We start from the raw sequence: 12,958 nt of genomic DNA, 5'->3' as shown, positions 1-12,958 counted from the left end.
CCAGGTTCAGGCTTGTATGATCAATTGAGAAAACCTGAGAAAAATTGTATGAACTGAAAGAAAAACTATCTTCGGGAGCTCAAAATCAGCTTTCATTAGTCACATTTCAAAGTTCTTTCTCTGTTTACAAATGTGAGATCCTTTCTTCTTGCTCCGGTCCGGTCGCTCCAAATGCGCATAATAAAAACATCAAATAACGGCAAATAAAATTTAATGGTACAGGGAAGTTGAGCGAATCTGTTTAGCTTGAAAGGGCATTTAGATCAACAATACTATCTAAAAAAAATAATAATAATAAAAAAATGAAAAAAATGAAAAAATAATTTAATTTTTTTTTTTAAAAAAAATAATATTAAAAAAAAAATTAAAAAACAATACTATCTGCCCCAATGGCTGGACGGCATAAAATAAATAAATAAATAAATAGCTTAGCCTGTGTGTGTCAGAATCTCCTCTCATCTTCTCCTGTGTTCCTATGGCAACCTCAAATAATACATAAAAACAAAAAAACAAATGTGAGATCCTATCACCATATGGAGATATTATTATTATCGTGAGCCATGTATCGCAAATTGTATTGTATTAGAATTACATCCCAATGTCGTAAAGACGCATCATATTTTGGCGCTTCATTCACAGAACCAGGAAGTAGCATCCTAACTAAGCAACACGAACACAAACATGCTGTGTGGTTAACAGTAGCGACGTATGTACTTGAGTAACGCCACTTCCCTTCCTTCCTCATCATGAAGGATGACAGCGCCACCTGTTGGTCTGGCATGCATATGACCGTTTTCACTCACATGCCCGGTGCAACCTTAGCTTTATTTGACCTCATTACGGGGAGTGACAACGGGTTTGTGAGAGCGCCAGTGCTGACCGAGCAAGTATCCCCCTGAGCTTGCAACACAATTTGAGCGACCGTGAGCCTCACCTCTCACCGGATTGCACCCGCAGTTCTGTTGTCACGAGGGAAGCCGAGCTGACAGCGAAGGGGTGACATCATAACAAACACGCTATTCAGCACTTTGATTTATGCTTGACAGCTCCATGTGAAAAAGCAGCGTGCAGTGGTGTAGGTTCCAGGATGACAGCCTTGCAGTGGGAATCTCCATTGGAACTCCATTGGTCCTACATCCAAAACATACATGCTAGGCTAATTAGAGACTCTACAGTAGCCACGTTTACATGAGGAGTTTTCTCTTTCCGAATGACCTTTTTGAAAACAATGGTATCTATGAAAAGGAATATTCCAATCCCTTGTTTACATGCGCCGCTATAATCCAACAGAATAGTCAATGGGGCATGCAGTCTGACAACTTTCCGTTTGAGCGGGAACAAGACACCTCAATCGGATTGGAGATAGGAATATTACACCCCTGTCAATCCCATTATATATTCATTCGGATTGGCACTTTTCTTTCGGAATGAGATGTATACAAAGGTTACATTATTTCCGTTTGAGCAAATAAACCGAATGCAATTGGAATATTTGGCTCCACGTATACGTGGATATTGTGAGTGGTTGTTGGTCTACAGGAGTCCTGAGATGGTGACCAGTCCAGGCTATATCCCACCTCTTGTCCCCAAAGTTAGCCTTGGATAGGCTCCAGTTCACCCCCAGTCGTAATGAAGACAATCAGCATATAAAATGTACAGCGAGAGCTACGGACATCCTCCTGCAAACGTCCCTGGAGCAAAAACAGATCAATCAGTCCATTTATGGTTTTGTCAATTATTAACATGTTGGATTAGTTTCCATTTTCCATGGTCGCCCACAAACCGTTCTGTATGCATACCAATATTGTGATGCATTTGCTGTTGCCTGTTCATTCATTTTAGCTAGCATCACAGTCAATTAGTCGCTCCAATCCATCACTCAACAGGCTTTCCAAAACAGTGTGGCAATAGATTTTCATTACGGAAACCATATAGTATGTGTCATGTGATTTGTAGTTATGTCAACTATGTAAGATTACTAGGAAATGAATGGTGGTTTTAAATGATGCCGTACGAGAGGGATTGATTTAAATACATGCTTAGTAATGCCGTTGTAGTTGTGTTGCTTAACAAGACATCCAAAAACGGCTGTCAGTAAGATGCAGTGCAATTCGACGACACTGCGACCACGATAGTAAACATTATGTCTACAAAGTCCTACATATCAACTACGGATGTCCGATATTGATATAAGAAAAAAGGCTGCTGTAATAATAAACTTTGGGGTGGTCGCGGCCACCCCTGGCCACCACGTAGCGCCGCCACTGCAGCCAGCGGCACGCTGTATCGCTTTCTCCATCACAGTATGTACACAGTCCTTCCGGGCCAAAATTAACTTATTTTGCAGCATCAGATTTGAATGACATTTCAACTACAGATAGATATTCTAGTAAATTTATATCCTACATTCCTTTTATCCCGCCCTGAAGCTCCCATCCATGAGTTTGAAAGGCTTAAAGTTGGACTTAACATTGAAAGCTGTTGTATCACTCGAGGTGTCCAACACTCCAACAGTGGATGTTGCACTCATATCATATGAAAGAGCAGCATTTTCACGGACGTCCCCACAACTCTGCTAATCGAGAACACACACACACAGAGTCAGATTTTACTGTGTTGACTTCCGGGAATTGCTACATTCCTACTAGTGAGGATAGGCGGCATATTTAGAAAATGCCCGCGGTCCACACTTTGGACATCCCTGTTTTAAATATTTCACAGAGAGGGGAAAGTGCGTCCATGCTGTGTTTTCATAGGACTATCACTAAATGACCCCCGCTATAAGCAGAGGTTGGATGCAGGCTTCCACAGTGGTGCACACACACCCGGTTGAGTAGGTGAGCAGCTTGTTGATTACACAGTAAATGCATGATGAAAGAAAGACTGCTTTCTCCTTTTAATGAGAATTTGGAGAGGAGTTATGACGCATACGAACTGAAAAACGTCTTTTTAGCACGACTGGGACAGCACTCATCTATCCATCTGATAACATAGCTAGGTAGCTACATCCGTTAGCTACAAGTGCATTTGTACAGCTGAGACGTCATTGAATCGCATCAACATGAAAGTTGCCAATGTCAACAAAGATTGTCGATTGAAAATTAGTTTGATTGTAGTGTGATTGACTTTGTATGGACTTATTTCAGAAGCAAAGTATGAATGAAAGGGTTGGAAAAAGCAAGTCAACACACAAACACAATACAGACAGTGACAGTGACTGGCCAATCACAGAGCATGAAGAGTGAATACATAATTAGGATTAAAGATCATGAAGAGCTGTACTCATTTCATGCAAAGATGCATTATCCGTAATGGATATTCGTCTACAAACAATATCCGCCTCATCCCAGCTGGATTCCCGGCGAGTACAAGTGACAAATTGGAGAGCGGTGTTATATAGGAGTCTATGCATGTGTCACTAACAGACGTCAACGCCGGTGCTGGGCAGCCGGTTAATAACACTGGTGTGAAGTCTCTGTGATGCGGGGCATCATCAGGCGGCGGTGTGCTGCTGTCAGGATCCATTTACTCCAAAGAGCTTGTCGCCTAATGGGGATGAAAACAATCATCACTGTCAGTCTTACTGAAAGCGAGGGAATTATTTGAGGTGGTCAAAAAAAAAAAAAAAAACACGGTCGGGGTGTTTGCATTGAAGGCAGCCACCCTCCCCAATTGTTTGGTCATATTTGAAAGAAAGAACAGGTTGTTCTTTGTGCGGATGTTTTGGTTTCTTGGTTGCTGGGATACTCCCTCTCTTCCCGACTGGCAGTGCCGGTGAATATTGACATTTTTCCAAGTCATTGTATTTGCAGGGCATCGAGTTGATCACAACTCGGCTGGTCATGTCTTACAAGACGTTTCATTTCTAATCTGATCAGTTCGTGCTCAATGACCAGCTCTGCGTTAACTAAATAAGACAGTTCTAATGCTAGGGCAGCTCTATCTAGTCTAACGTCTATGACAACCCGAACAGTCCGTTGCCTTACCGACCATCATTTTTTCTACTTCCGCCATGACTGAATGAACCGCTCTCAGCATCCACTCAATATCTTTTCACTGAAGACCTGCATTGTTCCTCCAGGAGGTCAATAGCGGTACAGTGTGTCTTAGAGAGGCTTTCTGCTCTGCCCAGCAATCTTAATGGTGTTCAATGCAGAGACCCACACAACAACCCCCGGGGGCTGTTCCCAGATATCCGCCCATGATACCTAATCCGGGGCCCATTAGCACTCCTCCCAGCCATGAAAGAGCGCGGCTCTGCCTTGCATCTCAGGAATTAAAAATTAACCAGCTAATATCCATTTGTCTGATGGGAGGCGGCACGTGGTTGAAACAGCAGATTCCCCCAGCGATGGCCCGTGAGGGATGCCTGGCGGATACCAATCTGCTGACAGGGGTGGCAGGGAGAAACAGAGGGATAATGCCTGTCCGTCACATCCATCACCACCGACTGGCGTCGAAGAACATCTGGCTTACCTGGACATGACCCCCTCTTGATAAGGCTGGAATTTATTCCCCGGCTGTCACAGACGTTACCGCCTTGCACGTCTTAGATACTGCATTTACAAACATGACATACTTACAGATAACGTCATGTAATGGACTAGCCCGGCCTGTAAGGCAAGGGGACCCTTGAAAGTTATCGACATTTTCCAAACTAGGCCGCACAAGCCTCCATTTTGTTCTATTTTTTAAATAAACAATTGGAATAGAATTTAATTTCCTGAATCTATTCGATGCTCCATGAATGCACCATGCCACAAAACTGTTAGTTGTATAATATCAGCCAATTTCTGTGGTGTCCAACAAAGCAGAATGGTAGGGTGTGTGTGCTGGGGGGGGTCGGGTTATTATTACGTCTTACGTCCTGACGCTCAAGGGCCTCGCCGACCTGCTGTTGCTGTGCAGCAAAGCACCGTGTAACCACGGCGGAAAATAAGAAATAAAAAAAAAACAACGCCAAGGAGGACAGCAGCCTTGTTTCATTGCCGTCATCCCTCTGCAGGAATTTTCTGACTTTGATTTCCTTTGATTCAACTGTGTGTGTACGTGTGTAAGTGATCTGTCAGAGTTGGCTTCTGTTAGTTTCTAGCATCTGTTACTTTTTACAATCAACTTTCAGTTTTTTCTTAGTTACTTTTTCTACAATGTGCCATTCATAGGCCCACGGGACACACTTTGGACATCCCTAGTTTACTAGGCACGAGTTGAGGTGCGCTTCGGCAAGTCTCTCATGGGGATTACACGAAAGAAACAGTTCATTCATTCATTTTCTACCGCTTTTTCCTCACGAGGGTCGCAGGGGTGCTGGAGCCTATCCCAGCTGTCTTTGGGCGAGAGGACCCTCGTGAGGATAAGTGGAAGAAAATGAATGAATGAATGAATGGAAGACTCTATACCAATATATACAAAATGGCATCTAACTAATATGTATTTGTATATTATTTGTCACCACAACAAAGATTTGTGTATTTATGAAAGCTTTATTGACATTACAGTCAAGACTGCAATCAAATTAGCACAGCAGCTGTTAGATAAGAATATAAAATGTATAGAAAAACAAGGCTTGAAAGTGGAAAACCACGTCGACAAAAACAAATCTTTGTTTGTCTCTCTGGCTAAAGAAGTAAAGGGTTCTTTACGGTTTTGATGATGTAGACAACCGCCTATCTTGTCAGTCAGCCATGCTCATAAAGTGAAAAAGTGAGTGGATTTAGTCAAGACTGTGCAGTCAACATGCACCTTTAAACATGTAATACTGTCAATTCAATGATTTTTACTTCTATGTGTCGACATGTGATGACCAGGTACAGAATATCAGCCACTCTAAGTTTGGAACAGATCTCATTTCATGAATTCATGATTCATGAAATACTGAGAGAAATATGTCTACTTGCTGCCCTAGCTATTTTACTCCGGAAAAGTGAGACTTACGGCACTGGTTTAATTCACAGCTTTCATCTGTAACGACACAACACGGAAAGATACATACGTGTGGAGACATGTGCAACAACAATGCGCTACCCGGTCCATCAAATGTGACTCGCTCCACCAGGGAGTTCCCACGAGGTCCTGCAGTTCATCAGATTTCAAAATAAAGAATTCAAAGTGTGAGAAGGAGGAGTTAGCGCAGTCATTAGCATGTGTGGCTGCATGTTGGTTAATGATACAAAGAGCCGCACGCGTTTTCATCATTAACTTCCATTAACTGGCTGGCTGCATCACACGCTAATTCTTCAAGAGTTGATGAAAGTGTCTCTCTATCTTAATGCTGGGTTTTTTTTTTTTTGGTCCAATACATTATTCAAGGCTGCACGGCGGTCGAGTGGTTAGCGCGCAGACCTCACAACTAGGAGACCCGAGTTCAATTCCAACCTCGGCCATCTCTGTGTGGAGTTTGCATGTTCTCCCCGTGCATGCGTGGGTTTTCTCCGGGTACTCCGGTTTCCTCCCACATTCCAAAAACATGCTAGGTTGATTGGCGACTGCAAATTGTCCATAGGTATGAATGTGAGTGTGAATGGTGGTTTGTCTATATGTGCCCTGTGATTGGCTGGACACCAGTCCAAGGTGTACCCCGCCTCTCGCCCGGAATGCTAATATAATCAATGATAAAAAATATTAGTGCAGTCAAGTGCAGAGTTGGGTGTCGTATATCAAACATGGACGATCGTGTTCGGATCAGCCCTTTTACCAGGGCAACCGCTGCAAAATAAGAACCATTTCTTGTATTTGAAGTGCATACAAGCATCTGCAATGCCAGTGCTGGAGAGAACGGTCAGCCACCCAGCCAAGGTCCAGAGTACAAGCGCTCTCTAAAGTGAAACCGAGTTCCTCTTCCTGATACGCCTGCTGTGTAGGCAGTCCCAATGATCAGGAAGTGTTTGTTGGTGCGTTGGTCTGATCTGGTGTCAACAAATCTTGGCTAGGAGGCTGGGCGTCTCCGCCAGGAGACAGAAGGGTGTCTCATAATTGAACTATTTGCGTGTGTGTGATAATTAAAGACCAGGGCATTCATGTTCCAAGTGAAAGGTCTGCCGAGTGTGTTATCTCGCTGCTGTAGATAAGCACATAGATCCAGCAGTGAAAATATTCCATTCCGAACAATAGCGCTTGTCTGAAACAAACATATACAATCACAACTCATTAGCATTAAAGCTACAGACACGCAAAATGTCACATTCCCAGTCGATAATGAAACAGTAGCTTACATACCAACCGTGATGACCACTTGATGATTCGAAAGTATTCTGAAGGGTGCTGATGAGCTGTAAAAACACTTAACAATGATAATAAGTGTTTTTACTAAGTACTTTTGATTTTGAGAGGGAAGAAAGAACATTTTCAAGGGTGTCAGCGATTGGACATGAGAAATATTTAAATGTCAAGAAAGTGTGACCTATTGCCAAACGAGGCGAAAGGGAATTGTAAGCTAAAGCTTCTTACTAGCACTCGTGCCAGAAGTTGCCGCTAATTCACATGACGTGACACCAGTTGTTTTTTTTCCGATTTCGATTTCCTCGCTCGCCGGCTCTCTGGAGCTGCCGAGCCAAAACACATTTCCATGTGTTATATGAGATAACAGCCTGCCGTTTTTAAATGCCAGCCGATGACTAATTTGGTCAACATCATTTCACTTTCCACAAAGGTGATCAAAAGCAATTACATAGTCTAACTAAATGTTTTTTCATGGGAACTCTCTGGTGGATCTTTTTTTTTTTAAAGTAGAACCTGAAACACAGCAGGAAACCGTTCTCATGACATGGAAACTATGGCTGTCATTACACTTTCTGCGCATAGACCAGTAATTGTAGGCTAGAGAGAATTTCAGTCAAGTCATTAATAGCTTTTCACCAGATTTGCCAGTTACCATCTAATTATGTCTTATGTGACATGGCCTCACTGATAACTTCCAGGAAAAGTTCCCCCCATTGGGATTTTCCCTTTTTTTTTCTACTCAAAGTGACAAGTCATGGTTTTGATGCTATTGACATGGCAGCACTAACGGATCAAGATGTATTAAAACTATGACTGCTTGACATTTTCTGTTGATATGTAGCGTTTACAAGAAACTATTTACAGTTTTTATCGGGAACCTAGCTTGGATTGGATCACTTACACACGTGTACAGTGCACACATAGCGGAATAATAAACAATACAAATAGCAACTTCTGATCAATCCATGTCAATTTAAGACTTAATTAATAATAGCCGATTAAACCACACCCACTTCCCCACAATGCCCCACCCGCTCCGAGGGTGGATACAGATAATTTAGATTCTTTTTAATGAGATGTAAGAAGTTGGTAGTTCACACAAAACAGTTATTGTTATTGGCATTTTGTTAGCCGATCAATAACAGACTCTCCATATCCACTATCTTTAAAACTTTGTGTTGAGTTGTGGGCTCCTATAGAGCAGCTACACACAATAAGCATCAGAAAAAACATTTTAGATTCTGAAAAATTGGACATTTTTGTTCGGTGAACTAGAAAAGCCAACAGGGCGGCGTCAGAGGAAAGCATGAATATAAAACCCTGATCCAGATACTGGTTTTTATCACTTCCATGTTGAACTATCTTGACGTGTTGCTTGAATGCTAATGCTTTTGAGCTAAGTAAGCTAGCAAAGCTATCGGTAATTAACAGGGCATACCAAGTTAAAAACATAAATATTAAACGCACATCTCCTTTGTTGTTTACACCAGAATGATAAAAATCAGTACACTATATTCTTAATTAGATTTGGCTAACTTCTAGACATAAAATATTATGTCTTCTGACTATGATAATGACAATAACGAGTTAACAAAAATTCTCAATAACGTGAAAGGATAAATGAGTTATATATTATCATGCTAAATACACACCCCCTTGCTAACGAATACATAAATTAAACATATTGATTCTTTACCATTATGAAGATGACATCTTGTTTACGTTTATGTTCCACAGTGGAAGAAGATGATTTGTGAGGTGTGATTTTTGTGGGGGCATTTTTATGATGCAAATGTGTTACTCTTTTCAACACGGTGAATGATATGAAAGCATATTGTAATTATATAAAGATACATTATATTACCATTTTCCACCTGGGTTACATGAAGCAAAGGAGATTAGAATGTAGTCAGAAATTACCTGCACTGCTGTCGAAGCCGCAGGGTTCAAAGTTTAATGCTTTAAAAAGTAGCGGCTCATTCACAGGAAATCAAGGTTCATTTTTTTTATCTTCAGTGAAGTAATCAGCTGCGCTAATGACAAATTAGCAGGTCCAACTATCACTTTTAGTCCAAAAACTGAGGCTGCGGGATAGAACTGAAGCTTTTACATGAATTTGGCCCTTATTTCCCCACAGAGAAGAGTATAATATTAACAAGTGGGCACAGCCAATAAAAAGGGGATCCAAGTTTCATTCTCGGGGTGTTATGCTTAGAAGCCCGTTTGGCAACCGCATTGACAAAGGAGTGCCAGACAGGAAGTGTCAAAGACATTTCTCCAAAGGTAACCACATATGTGAAGTGTTTTCTTAACTGTATATGTGGGAGAGGAAGAGCCAATGAAGTGGCCAGTGGTGTTCCAGGCAGCTACTGCAGGTTTTTTGCTGCATAATGGCCTCCATTCTCCTTGTAATCATGCTCTTAATTGTCTGAAAGCACAAGAAATCTCCTCTGGAACACGGCGTGCTGCCCAAGGTGAGCATTCATACGCTCAAATGGAGATAAAGTCCCTTTCAGTGTGTGACTATTTGTGTATGCCATTTGGGGGGGGCGGGGGCCTCACCTCGCTAACGATTGATCAGGCTAAGGTGAGAGGAGAAAGAGTAGGCGGGCTGTGGCAATCCTAAGGACGTTGGTGTCCTTGTTACAGGAGGTCACTCGTGTCCACGCCGAGATGCTTGAGTGCTCAAGCGCTACCGGGCCACCCCTGCACGACGCCACAAATACAAGTCGGCCATGTTTGTGCTTAATTGCTGGCTGCTGTACAACCGGTGTAGCAACCGCAATAGCTCAACCTGCAAAATCAGGGAAAGTCAAGTAGTGGCCAGCGGGCCAACTCTGGTCCATGAAGGACATCACACTTAGTCACACCATAGTCATCTGGGACTTTCAGTATTGTGTCCTCTATGAGGAACTTCTCCGTGACTGCAAAAAGACAAGCAGCACTTCTTGCTCTAGTTTCACACATTTCTATTTGTCTTATTTGTAGCTTTAATGCCGTCTTGGCCCTAAAGAGGGTTCTTGGTTACGTCCACAAACAGCCATTACTGCCATCAGACTTCAACAGAGCTCCATGGTGTACTACCAGGAACCTGACCAACCTGACTCTCCTGGTACACTGAAAAACACTTCATCAACAGATACGTATGTATGGTTGCTGAGCTCAATAAAGCAATACAGTCCACCCTGTTTGCAACAGTTCATTGGTTTCAGACCCGACCGCGACAAATGAATTTCCACGTTACGATCCGATGTTAAATGGATTATTTTCGAATAGCATAGAAAACCCGTTTATGACTTTCTAAATACGGTTTTCAATTTTATTACAGCCCTGCAGACATGAAATAAGAGTCACCTTTACACTCCCATTGTTCTTTCTTTACAACAAATTGCTCAAGTCTTCTGCTGCAAGGACTCAGATGGCTGCTAGCTAGAATGTATTTCTTCATAGAATGGGATTACAATTAGCATGGAACTTCTTTTCACTCCTTTTACTCAAAAAACAGAATCAATTTAAATAAAACTAAATTAAATAGTTTAAATTAAACTATTTAAATATTACTCTCTCCCCATTTAACACGTTCACTCTTTTTTGTTTAACTACCAGAATTGCCCGTCACGTCCCGTGTAGGCGCTTGTGTGACAGTTTGTTTACGTTGCCTTTTTGGGTTTTAGTTTCTGTTTGGATGCTCTTATTTTGGAGTAACTTCACACTGTTGTGTTTTGCTGCTTTGCATTTCAGGTGTTCACTTCATCCTTGTTGGATCATCCTTGTTGGATCACTGTGTGTACTTCATGCATGCCAGTTGCAGTTGTTTCCCTGCTGCATTGCAGCTCTTATTAAAAAGATACTTTTACCTTCACTTGCGTCCTGCTCTCTGCATCCCGGGGTCTCCACCACACAATGCAGAAGCCAAAAAATGACATTTTAACTCCAGGAATTTTCTGTAAGACAGCTGTAAGATACATAAAGGATCATTGACAGGTGTATTTTTCAGCAGAGCACTGTGCTCCTGTCATATACGTAGTTGATCCATAAAAAGATAAAAAGGATCTTTGACTCACGTTATATTTGGACTTTGTCACTAACATAAAGCCGTACTTTGAGTAATTCAACAGCAAACAACAACATCTGTCACGATGCGGGAGTTAGCCCCCATGACAGTTCACTTAGCTTCCTTTCATGCCTTAGTTCCTGGTTCGTGCCCTTATTTTGTATTCACTTCCTGTGTTGCTCTGTTCCGTTTCCTGTGCTTTGCATTCAGCCCTCGCACCTGTTTCCCATTTCAGTCATGTCTACTTAGTTCAGGTGCGTGGCCCGTTGTCATTGCTATGTTTGTACATGCTAGCCGTCTTTAGCTAGCTGCGTTGTGCTAACCATGAAAAGACGTTTTACCTGCATTTGTGTCCTCGTCTCTACGTCCTGGGGTCGCGAAACTACGCCGAGAAAACAGAACGCGACAACATTATCACTAAAAATGGAGCAGCAGCGAGCTAGTTTGTTTCAGCGAGCTAGTTTGTTTCCAGGCTGCAGGAGGCTGCCGAAGTTTCCCGAGTAGAGCCGAACTCGCCCGCCGCCTCTCCCTCCCCTCCTCCTTGTGACAGAGCAGAGTGTGTCGTCTCCTCCGAGAAGCGTGACGGAGAAGTGGTGGTGGGGGGAGAGGACGGATTGGATTCCCTTCTTGCCCGGTGCTGCTGCTCCTTCCAGTCAAACAAGAAGATATCTTCTCAAGGTCGGAGATAAAAAGAATCATTTGAGTTTTGCTTCTGCTCGCTTTATTTGTGCCCGTACGCGGACGGAGATAGGGGGGCACTGCGCTGCCACGAATAGATCCACGCAGTCTCCCCGGACTTGCTGGATCGTATTTTGTGTGCACCCCTTCTTTTATTCCAGCACCCTGGACTTGTGTCTTGTTTTGCCTATGAAGTGGATTTTCCGGTTCGTTCCCAAGTGAATTCGGAGCGCTTCGGGCACAGAAATGCCAAAAGCGGCGACAAAGAGGAGACTCGGTAAGTGCTTCTTTTTTCCGATTTAACACGCTGGGATCTTTGTGTCTGTGGTGTGCAACTTGTACTTTATCGGCGTGGGTTGCACCGAGTTCCCGGGGAGGGTGGAAGTGTAAGAATGAGCGGATACCAGGCTCGGGTCAGCCCAGCGTGACCGAGGCATTCGCCGGCTCATGGCGCTCCTCTCCCCGCCTCGCACCCACAGTCGCCCCCTTGCTTGTTTTTGCACGCCAACTACATGGAAAAGTCACTTCCTGGCGTTATTGTGCTGCTTTCTCTCGGGAAAGGCGAGTTGTTAGTCAAGTCGAGATATGATGGAATATGAATGACTTATTTAAACTTGCTGTTGGAGGGTTTGTGTTTCTGCAGCTCATCTTATCCATGTGGTCACCTTGATGACATTCACATCCAAGACGTCATTGGGGCCGCCAATCACAACAGGCTGCACCTGCCAGTCATTATTATTATTATTATTGGTAGTGGAATTCAATTCCAAATTGTGATTAGTATGCGTTTATCGCTTTAAAAACCGATATCCCGCAGCCTTCCCCCAAGGCTTCATCCAATCTGGGAAAAAAGAAGGGAGGGTGGGAGGAAGGATGCACGCTGGCTGATTTTAAGCATTGCATCATGCAGCTAAAGCAGCACAGGACGCTATTTGACACAAATGCTCTGCTGTTTTTAAGCATCTACTGCAAAAACGTGAGTCAAAGATCCTCTATGTGACAGCATAG

At 43.0% G+C, this 12,958-nt stretch overlaps 1 protein-coding gene and 1 long non-coding RNA gene across 10 annotated transcripts in view; one reads left to right on the top strand and one right to left on the bottom strand.

Annotated features, from left to right (window-relative positions):
- Positions 1-2,915: 2,915 nt before the first annotated feature.
- Positions 2,916-11,740, bottom strand: LOC144898123 (uncharacterized). Its single transcript, XR_013627025.1, has 3 exons — positions 11,614-11,740; positions 11,076-11,173; positions 2,916-3,546 (listed from the first exon to the last, which is right to left on the bottom strand). It is a non-coding gene; the product is annotated as an uncharacterized LOC144898123 (long non-coding RNA).
- Positions 11,543-12,958, top strand: part of LOC131109441 (receptor-type tyrosine-protein phosphatase F-like) — a 173,607-nt gene continuing 172,191 nt past the window's right edge. For 8 of the 9 annotated variants that reach the window (XM_058061455.2, XM_058061452.2, XM_058061449.2 and 5 more), the window contains exon 1: positions 11,543-12,227. The gene's annotated coding sequence lies outside the window, so the exon portion shown is untranslated. The remainder of the gene's footprint in view (positions 12,228-12,958) is intronic. The other variant, XM_058061457.2, reaches the window with a different exon arrangement.

The sequence above is a fragment of the Doryrhamphus excisus genome, linkage group LG2, assembly GCF_037039965.1.
Source record: "Doryrhamphus excisus strain RoL-2023G ecotype Guam linkage group LG2, RoL_Dexc_Guam_v1.1, whole genome shotgun sequence".
In the NCBI taxonomy this organism is placed as follows: domain Eukaryota; kingdom Metazoa; phylum Chordata; class Actinopteri; order Syngnathiformes; family Syngnathidae; genus Doryrhamphus; species Doryrhamphus excisus.
The sequence above is the reverse complement of the archived record's forward strand: the minus strand, read 5'-3'. Positions and strand labels throughout refer to the sequence as shown.